This window comes from Triticum urartu, chromosome 4, assembly GCF_003073215.2.
Source record: "Triticum urartu cultivar G1812 chromosome 4, Tu2.1, whole genome shotgun sequence".
In the NCBI taxonomy this organism is placed as follows: domain Eukaryota; kingdom Viridiplantae; phylum Streptophyta; class Magnoliopsida; order Poales; family Poaceae; genus Triticum; species Triticum urartu.
The window spans coordinates 15,921,847-15,932,552 of NC_053025.1; positions in this window are offsets into that span (position 1 = coordinate 15,921,847).

Below are 10,706 nucleotides of genomic sequence, written 5' to 3' on the forward strand. Positions count from 1 at the left end.
TCATTTTAGTCTAGCAAAACCAGATAGTAATGTGACTTTCTATTTCAGATATTGAGATGTGGACCTCCTCCGATGAAGAAAGCCATGGCTGCAAACCTAGATGACCTTGGGTACATCAAGGAGATGCAGTTCCAGTTCTAAGTTTCAACGGTGCAAGCTACCAAAATAATGGTCGCATGGCCGTTCTTATTATTTTCAGTTTGACATGAGCTGACTGATACCATTTAGCTCGTCCGAAAAAAAAAACTCCATAGTCCATGAAGTGTCATTTCTGATGAATGATAGTAACCCTAATTGAGAGGTTGTGTTACTGTACCGTGCCAATTATATAATGCATGTTGTTCTGTGTCTAGTGTCACTTGTGTCCGTAATGTTATTATTTGCTGAAAGACAGAAGACAACGGCTAGATTATATCAGCATGCCAGAAATGAGTTGGTATTTGATGAACTGCTCAAGCAGTCAAGCTGTCGAGAAATAAATATACATCGTTTTAGAAAAGACATGCTCTCCAATAAGTAACAATAATCGCCATTTTCCACGGCAATACACTTCAGGTGCATGAGTAAACAGAATGCATTTTGTAAGATTATTATTTTGCCCTATATTCAATCTGGGAACATGTTTCTAGAAGTTTTGCCAAACGAAACAAATAGAAGCAAAATTCAATTTCAGGACCATTTTGGCTCAAAATGTGGCCAGAAGATAAGTTTTCAGAGAAATTCCAAAAACAATATATCTCAAAAATCCACACTATCCTATTCCTTATCTCATTCAGTCTGGGAAATTTCAAAAAGTTTTGCCAAATAGAAAAAGAACTAGAAGTAAAATTCCAAATAAGAAGCATTTTGGCTCAAAATTTGGCAAAAAAATGTTTTCACAAAAATCTCAAATATCCACACAACCCTTTTATTCAATCTAGGAAAGTATTAGTAGTGTGACCGGCCCCGATACCGGTCTTAATAGTCTGGGCCCACTACTATCTATATTAGTCGTACAGACCCACAAATACCGATTTTTAGTCATACGGACCCACAAGTATCAATCTCAGTCATCCGGACCCATAAGTACTATTTTTTCTCGTTCGGGTTGATCTTACACGCTAAGGCTCAATACTTCAATCTTAGTCATCCAGACCCACAACTAATGGTCTTAGTCGTTCGGAAACACAAATATCAGTCTTAGTGGTGCGGAACCAGAAACATCGATCTTAGTCGTGCGAAACCACAAATATCGGCCGTAGTCATTCGGGCTCACTAGTATTGATCTTACCCGTTCGGACCCACAAGTATCAATCTTACTCGTTCGGGCTCACTACTATCAATCTTAGTCACCCAAACCCACAAGTATCGGCCTTATTCATTCAGGCCCACAAACATCGGTCTAACTCCTTCGGGCTCACTTCTATCGGTCCTACTTTTTCGGGCTCGCTACTTCAATCTTACTGCTCAGGACAAGAGAAGTACTGATGTTACTCATTCCTGTTCACAAGTATTGATCTTAGTCGTCTGGACCCACAAGTATCGATCTTAGTCGTTCCCGTTCACAAGTATTGATCTTCATCAGCCGGACCCACAAATAATGGTCTTACTCGTTTGGCCTCGCTACTTCAATCTTACTGCTCAGGACACGATAAGTACTGATCTTATTCATGTTCACAAGTATCGATCTTAGTCATATGGACCCACAAGTACCGATCTTAGTCATCCGAACCCACAAGTATCGATCTTAATTGTTCCCGTCCACAAGTAACGGTCTTACTCGTTCGACATTGCTACTATAGATCTTAGTTGTCCGGACCCACAAGTATTCGGGCTCACTAGTATCACTCTTAGTTGTTCGGACCACAAGTACCGGTCTTACTCGTTCGGGCACACAAATACCTATCTTGGTCATCCAAGCCCACAAATTCAGTTGTTGGCATTCACATAGAAGGTAGAGAGCGGCAATAACTCATGAATTAGTGAACACCTTGGAAGCAACACAAGATGTACTGTGACTTACAAGTAGAAATCATGCAAATTACATTGTAACTCCAATGCCCACTCTATTGCTACTGTAAATTCATCAACAATTGTTGCCATTCACATAGAAGGTAGAGAGCTGCGGCAACTCATCAATTAGTGAACATCCCCGAAGTAGCAAACTGTAACATCAGTGCACCACTAGGAAATTTACAACCTAGGCATAAAAAACTCAGGTCTAAACTATAAAAACAGATGGGTAAAACTCATGATTTATAGGAAAATTCAAATTATATCTCAAACAAACGTACAATATAACCTGAGAATCTTGAAAATGGTTTGGCATTTCAGTGGTGGAGAAAGGCCAGCATCACCAACGAAAGTAAGAGAGGACATACAATCAAACCAAATTGCAGCTACATCTGATAAGAAGAAAAGTATTGTATTTCATAGATCAACGTCTAGCAGCAGCAAATATTTCTCAGCACATGAGAGGGAACACAGAAACCAACACGTGCACCCAAAAACTTTGAGAAACAAATAGTCAGGTGTTTCATTAAGCAAGAGTTCAAGTGGGGTTTCAGGTGGGCTGGGGATAGCACTATTCACCTAATCATCTCAACCACATGTTACCAGACGTGCCAACAATTTGATCTCCAATGAATCAACCTTTCCAGAAAAAATGGAGCAACCAATTTTGGACGGTCAATCGATCAACCCTTATCATGCACGAATGTTTGATAACATGCCTTCATGCACGAAGGAGACTATTGAACGACATAGCCCTTTGCTTATTACGAGTAAGAAGAACTGGGAGCTGACAGTTGGACGTGAGGGCCTAGCAATAGAAATAAAATCTAACATTCTCGGTAAGTTTGTTTACACATCTCGTACATAATTCTGTTTTAACAAAATGGCACAGGTGGAGAATACAAATCAGAGGGCCATCAAGTTCCCTACGTCCACACGACCTGACTCGCCCGCACTCGCCGCCGCCGCCTCCTCGTGTGCACAGTAGACACAGTCCGGTCGAACGCCACCGCTCTCCTGTCCAACAAAAATTTCATAACAGTATACTTTCACATGTGGTCTACAAATCTAAAATGGTCCTGGTAAAATTTTTTTTGAGCCACAAAATTTTGCAAGTTATTTTGTTAAGTTGGAAGGTTGAAAAATTGGTATGAAAAACGGAAAGGTGGGGTTCAGTACAATTTTTCTAAAACACATGTACATGCACTGGCATGCTTTATTTGACCATTTTCAGTTCAACAAACTTTTCAACAAATTACACACACCCAAATAGTTTATATAAATCTGTGTGTGCAGCGTCATTAACTACAAAATGAAGCACAATCAACTACTATGAAACACTAAAAACAGGGATCATAAAAGCTTCTTCAAGCATTCTGGCACCACGAATTACAACTAAGGCAATCATCATCATGAGATTCCTATAGAGAATAACAGAACAGAGAAAAATGGTACCTTCCAACCAATAGGGCACGTAAAAGGATTGCTCCTACAAAGGGAAACATGGAATGCATTTGTGCGCTCAATAGTTAGAGCCTCAGCATCGGAGTGATCATCAAATGGAAGCCATAACTGCAAATACAGAACATGTGCAAACTGAATGTAAAGGCAGTTAAAAGTCATAATGAATACGAAGTCTGAATCTCCTACTATAACAGTTTTTCACAACACAAAGGTTCTGAACCCAAGTTTGCTACTCCAAACGACGCTATACAAAAGGTAATAATCTACGGTGTTTGCGAGATATCCGTAAAACTGCCTAGTTCATCAACGTCCAGTTTAAGGAATACGACATTCCGATTCTGTTCAGCTAAGCTATTGTAAACAGGGCCATAAAACGACATGGTCCACACCATGTCGCAGTAAAATACAGAATCACAAAGCTTCGACAGTTTTGACCCGGCTGTGAATATTCCTTCCAGTTGATTAGATGAGTGGATACTGATCACATCACCTGATAAAACATCACAAAATAATGTGTGTGTCAAACACATTAAATCCAGCATCAGTAACAATATTAATCACTTCACTTGGCAGAGAAAATATAAATGAAATCAATGTAAATGAATTTAATCTGGCGAGGTTCAAGTCAGCTCATCCACTGGTCCTAATCCCGTTTAAGTGATCCACAGAAGCAAAGAAACAAAATGTCATGAACTCTCCGTATGAAACCACCACGCTCACAACTAGCGGGAGGGGGGGGGGGGGGGGGGGGGGGGTGCGCTGACACATTCCAGGCGGGGCCACAACAGGCGAGGGAGGACTGCCGCGAGGCCGGGATCCGGCTGCGGTGCCCGTGCAGAGGGGCTCTTGACGGCGCAGATCCGGCAACGGAGGGCTGGCCGCGCTGGACGGGGATCCGGCAACGGAGGGCTGGCCGCACTGGACGGGGATCCGGCAAGGAAGGGCTGGCGCGGGGCGAAGCTCTTGGCGACGCACATCCGGCGGCGAAGGGCTCGCGCAGGGCACATCCGGCGACGAAGGACTATGGTGGGCGGGGCGGGGCTCTTGGCGGGGAGGAACCGGCAGTCCACGGCGTGGCAAGCGGCGGACACCGTGGTGAGAGGAGACGAGTGGATCGGGGATGAGACTGGATCGGGGGTTGAGACGAATAAACAATTGCGAGCGGAAATTTTCAAAAAAAAAGAGACGGATCTACCCTTTAAAATCCTAATTGGTCCCACTAAAATTATGTACCAGTCCCATCTTATATGTAATTTTCTGTAATTTTAGTTTTGTAACTCCTCGTAACTCCTATTTTCCCACCATTAGATCAGGCTGGATGGACGGCTCGTAAAATCGCCAATCACCTTAACCGTTGTAATATGTAGTAACTCTAATCTGTGAACAAATACCACGTCCCCTTTCCCCTGTCTTCCCAGTCTTGGTTATAAAGTCTCGTAAAGGAGCATAAGAGATCAACAAACATGAAGAAAAGATATCAGGTGCATTGCAGACATATATCAAGTTTCATGGTATTTTCATTTCTTTGAATTTGTCCACGTAAGGACGGGAGGTATCAGGAAAAGGATACCCAATATGCCAAACAGTAAATGTGCGCAAAAAATCTGTACCGCTTTTCTTTGTTTCACGAAATCAGGATTTCAATAGTTTGATCTTAAAATACTACGCAAAAAATTGACCATACAAGGTTCATATATACGCTTAGATATCAATTTTGGCTGTTGGAAATACTCTTATATATCTCTTTTTCAGTGACTGTAAGATAGTAGTTAGCAGAGTAACAGACATGACATAAATAAACTGCAAGTTCTGTTTGCTTAAAAAAAAGTACTGCAAAATAAAATTTTCATCTCGAGATGAAACACCCGATGACTTTATCCGTGAGCTCATCAGCACCGACGGAGCTGTTAAAAACTACTTTCTTTAGGCGCTTATCACTATGAAATCACATAGAATAAAAAGAAAAGTATACTTTTCGTTCCTTAACTTTTGATGAAGTCTAGATTTGGTCCCTCAACTTTAAAACCGGATAACTTGCACCCCGAATTATTGAAACCAGGCAAGGTTCGTCTCTGGTCTCGATTTTGACCGGTTTTGGTGACAAACCTCAGTTTTTTACCGGTGCTGACTCAAATTCGCGTAATTTTTTCATATCCGTGAACTTTTTGAAATTCACATAATGTTTTCAAATCCAGGTAAGTTTTTTCAAGGTCGTGTAGTTTTTTTAAATAAACATACTTTTTTCAAATCCGTAAACTATTTTGAAATTTGTGTACTTTTACCAAATCCATGATTTTTTTTAAATGCCCACTTTTTTCAAATCAGCGTATTTTTTCCAAGCTCGTTTAATTTTATCAAATCCATGAATTGTTTTTGAAATTTGCGTACTTGTTTCAAATCCACATACCTTTTAAAGTTCATGTATTTTTTTCAAATCCGTGTTCCTTTACCAATCCATAAACTTTGTTTAAAATTCACGTACTTCTTTCAAGTTGACATAATTTTTCAAGTCCACATATTTTTTTCTAATTTGCGTAAAAGAAATCCAAATCCGCGTACCTTTTCAAGTTTGCATAAAATTTTCAAATTCATGAACTCCTTCCAAAAAAATTTATGAAAATATGAAAAAGTATGTCAATTTTTAAAAACTACATGAATTTGAAAAACTACATGAACTTTAAAAAAGTATGCGGATTTGAAAAAAGTACGTGAACTTGGAAAAAGTACGCAGATTTGAAAAAAAACACATTTTTTTTAAAAGTTCACGTACTTGAAAAAAGTACCTGAATTTGAAAACATTAAGACTTGGAAAAAGTATGCGAATTTGAGTCGATGCGGTCAAAACCGGGGTGAGACAGCACCAAAACCGGTCAAAACTGTGACCAAGGATGAATCTTGTCCGGTTTCAATAGTTAAGGGTTCAAGTTGTCTGGTTTTAAAGTTGAGGGACCAAATTTAGACTTCGCCAAGAATTGAGGGACGAAAAGTATACGTTTCTCTAGAATAGATGATGTGTCCTTTTAGAACGTTAAAACCATTGCTGAAATTAAGAAGCCGTATTTTGCAGTAACATGAAAGTATAAGGAAAAAAGGGAAAAAGTAATCATAAAACTTTTGGATGTATTCCTTTTATTACTGATATATGCAGCTCTGTTGGCATTTTTAAATTGTGCACGACTGTGCGTCAATGCCAGGTTCACTTGTCCAGATATACATACGCTTTTCTTCCCATCTTGGCTATATAAACATCAGGTTCAGTGTAAACATAGGAAAGGAACAAAATAGTAGAGCATAACAAAGACATCAGGTGTGGAGATTGTATTTCATGGTCTATCCTCCACCGGATGATTTCTTCGTTGCTGAGGCAATGACTGATAAAGCACAAGTCTTGTTTGGTGCATAACTAGATTCACCATTTAGTCCAGCTGCTAGGTATTAGCGGGAGCAAAACATATTTCAGTTTCTTGATGATCCGTTCCTTGTACGCGACAAATCTATCTTTTAACTTGCATTGTTTTGCTAACATAATAGATGCCCCTAAACTTGGCCAACCAAATATTAAGGCCTCCTTTGGTTCATACGATTGGAAAATCATAGGAATAGGAAAGTTATAGAAAATGAGATGACATGCATCTCAAATCCTATGCATAGGAATAGAAAAGGAGATGCCCTTTAATTCACACCATAGGATTTTTTCCATTGAGTCTAGGCTAATGTTTATTTTTTTATAAAATGTGAAGGATAGGAAGAATTTTTTCATAGTAATAGGATTTCATTCCTACAAACCAAAAAGATCTGAAGGAATTTTTTCTATAGAAATCTTATCCTATGAAAATCCTACAAAATTTCTCCAAACCAAAAAAGGCCTTAGCTCTCAACAATTACTTCATTCGCCGCACAAATCAGAGTAGGGCTAATAGTTTTCCTTCTTCTCTCTTTCTAAAGTCTGGTTTAAGATTTTCGTGTGGATTCCCTTTGATTCCGACGTTTTTGCCAACATTTACTTGCGTCATCAAAGCTCCATTCATGTGGAAGCATAGTGCTGGTACGCTGGTTGTTCTTACTAGTGTGAGCTGTTAAGTGACTACCGAAGGTACTGGATGAAAGTACAATATCGAAAAAGGCTTTCCCCCCATTTTATATATAAAGCATCGACCAACAATAACCTGGTACAAACGCACGCCACCACAACACACGCACACACTCAAGACAAGATACATAAGCGCTAAGCGCAGCAACACCAACCCAAGCACTACAAGAGCAGCCGGGACCTGGACCGTGAACACGCCACCGCGAAGAGATGAAGCCGCATATGACGAACCATGGGCTCCAAGGCGGTGCCTTTAGGAAGAATACGACACCGGAGCGCCGCCACCGCCCGACCGAGAGTCAGAGTTTTCCCTAGAGCAACACGACGATCAATGATGGTCGTGACGGCGCCTTCAAGAAGGGAACGAGCTTCGCCGTCGCCGGTCAGTCCGAAGATAGAACAGGTTTTCACCCCGGCCAATACTTACCGCCACCGAACGCCACACCCCGGCGACCATGCCGCCCACATGACCATGGTTATTAGAAAGCACCAAGGCACGGGCTTTGCCCATGAGCACCGCGACACCACCACCAGGGCCACCACCCCGGCATCCAAGACCTCGACGCCACCTCACCAGTCACCCAGTGCCACTCCACCCAAAGAGACGAGTGGAAAGGCCCCGCCTTTAGCACCCCTGAGTTGCCCCCAACGCCGAGACCCAATAGGCCGGCCAATACTGGCCGCCATCGGCCCGTCCTGCTGCCGGACGCGGTCCTGGTGCCGGGCACGAGACGGGCGCGGTCCTGCTGTCGGGCGCGGTCCTACTGCCCGGCGCGAGACGAGCGCGGTCCTGCTGTCGGGCGCGAGACGAGTGATGGACCATGACTGGGAGAAGCCCAGTCCTTCGACGGAAGTGGTGCGCGGGCGACGGGGAGAGGAATCGAAGGCCGTCGCACGCCGCCTACGGACAAACCGACGTCGAAACATGTCAGCCGCCGCCGTAGCCGACTTGCCAAGCTACCGTGGATCCCTCCATAGCCGGAGCAGCAGCCACACCAGGCCACTGCCCATCCCGCGCCGCCCGCCGGACTCCGGGCGTTGAATCCGCCGGGCACGCAGCCATCAGATCGGCCAGGCACCGACCGCCATGAGCATGGCCGGAAGCAGCCAGCCACCCCAAGCCAGGGGCCGGCTCAGGCGTGCACGCGCATGACCCCGCCACCGGTGCCCTCCGCCCCCTGCACCCTGCCGCGATGCGACAGCCGCCGCCGCCAAAACCGCCTGCCGCCACGCACCATCGCACTAGTCGCTTGCAGCCCCCGCCGCCCCACGCCTAGCCGGATCCATGCAGCCTCCGCCACGACCACGGCCAGCCGCGCCGCCGCCGCCTGGCCCTGCACAAGCGCCGCGCCCTCAGGTGACCACCGCATCCCGCGCTGCAGGGGTCAACGAGGAGGAAGAGAGCCCCGCCGCCGCCTACGCCGACCGGGCTTTGCCCGGCGGCGTGCTCAGGCGGCGGCGGCTCGATCTAGGGTCCCCCCCCCCCCCAACCCACCCCACCCGCGGGAGCGGGTAGACATTTCTTTCTTCAAAGGCTCGCATGGGAGTACAATTCAGTACAGTGATATTTCACTGGTGTAAACTGTACTACGCCTATAATTTACTTGTCACGGCAAAAACCCTTTGGTCACAGCTCTAGTATTTTCCCCTGAAAAGGTGTCTGGGCATAAAATTGCGTTGCATTCGGTGATCCATTTACAATAAAAATAGTATGCAAGAATTTGGCCACATAAAGGGCCTCGCTTTCAGGTTCCGATTTACAGATCCATGTATAGAAACATTTAGATCTGAACAATCACATACCAATAGAGCGAGATTAATCTCCAAAAGGGCCGGGCAGACTGGAGTTTGTCGTGCTTGTATTTCGTGAACTGTCGTTGTTTTCGATAATTCAGATTCTTGAACCGTTTAAACAAAAGCCCACTTTCTTGAGTGACTAACCGGTACTCGTCGATGGAATTCTATGAAAATGATTGAACGATGCATCCATAAGTCTGGTCTACCAGCCTTATTTACGGTGGCTTGCAATAATCTGATGTGAAGATGTTCTTAAAAAACTTATGGTGGTAAACAACTGCCGCAATTTCGATTTTCTCTCAACAGAAGTACTGGTGATGCGATTCTCTCGAGTGCAGAATTTATCTTCTAGAGATTTTAATCGACGTTCCGTTGTGGATTAAAGCTTCTACTATTTTGTAGCGTAGTTCTGAACATGTAATCAACGAGGAGCAATGAGGCAGCTGATCAACATTTGTATTCTGCAACTTCTCAAAAAAAGAAAAACTTGTGCCCCAGCGAACCAAAGAATGCTCTCTTCCTGTAATACAATTATGAATCAACAAAAGTTGATCCTGGACAAATATGTTCCTAGCATAATCTTTGTCGCAGTCGACAGATAAGTCAGGAATCATCAAAGTTGATCCTGGACAGATTACTGAGGACATGAGACATTTCACTGGAAATCATCTCTACATGGCTTTACAACTTTTCTCAGGAGTACATACTATAGCAGTGACAGGACAGCTCTAGTGTTCTCTAGTGAAGAGCTAAACCCTAAATTTCGCTCCAGCTCCCATAAAGCGCTGCCGCCTCTGCGATGACGGCGTCGGCCGTCTTCTTGGCCGTCATCAGTTCCTGGCCTTGTCGAATCGCACCGTGCGAGTTCTTGGACATGGCGGAGAGAGGTGGACGCATCGGCGGCGCCGGCACGGGCGCGTACTGGTCGCGGCGGCGCTGGGGCTTGTCGTAGCAGCACTGCTGGAACTGGAAGCGGCTGTATCCGGCGAGGTCCTGCGCGCTCTGCACACGCCGCATCGGCCGTGGAACGGCGACGCGCGCGGCCGTGCACGGGTCGCTCTGCACGCGCCGCAGCGTCCCCGGGTGCAGCGGGGGACGCCCAGACGCCGCGGGACGCTGGACGCCGGAGAAGAACACCCGGAAGGTCGCCGACGGCCGCGTGGCCTGCAGGCGGTCGTACTCGTCGCGCAAGTGGGCGAGCTCCTCGTCGCAGGTGACGGACACGAGCACTTCCTCGTCGTCGGCGAGGCGGTACCGGAGCGCTGTCACGATCTTGCGGCCGCCGCTGGCCAGCATCTCCTCGAGCCTCGCGGCCAGCTCCCGGAAGGAGACCCCGCGCGGCACGGCGAGGACGCGGGTCTCG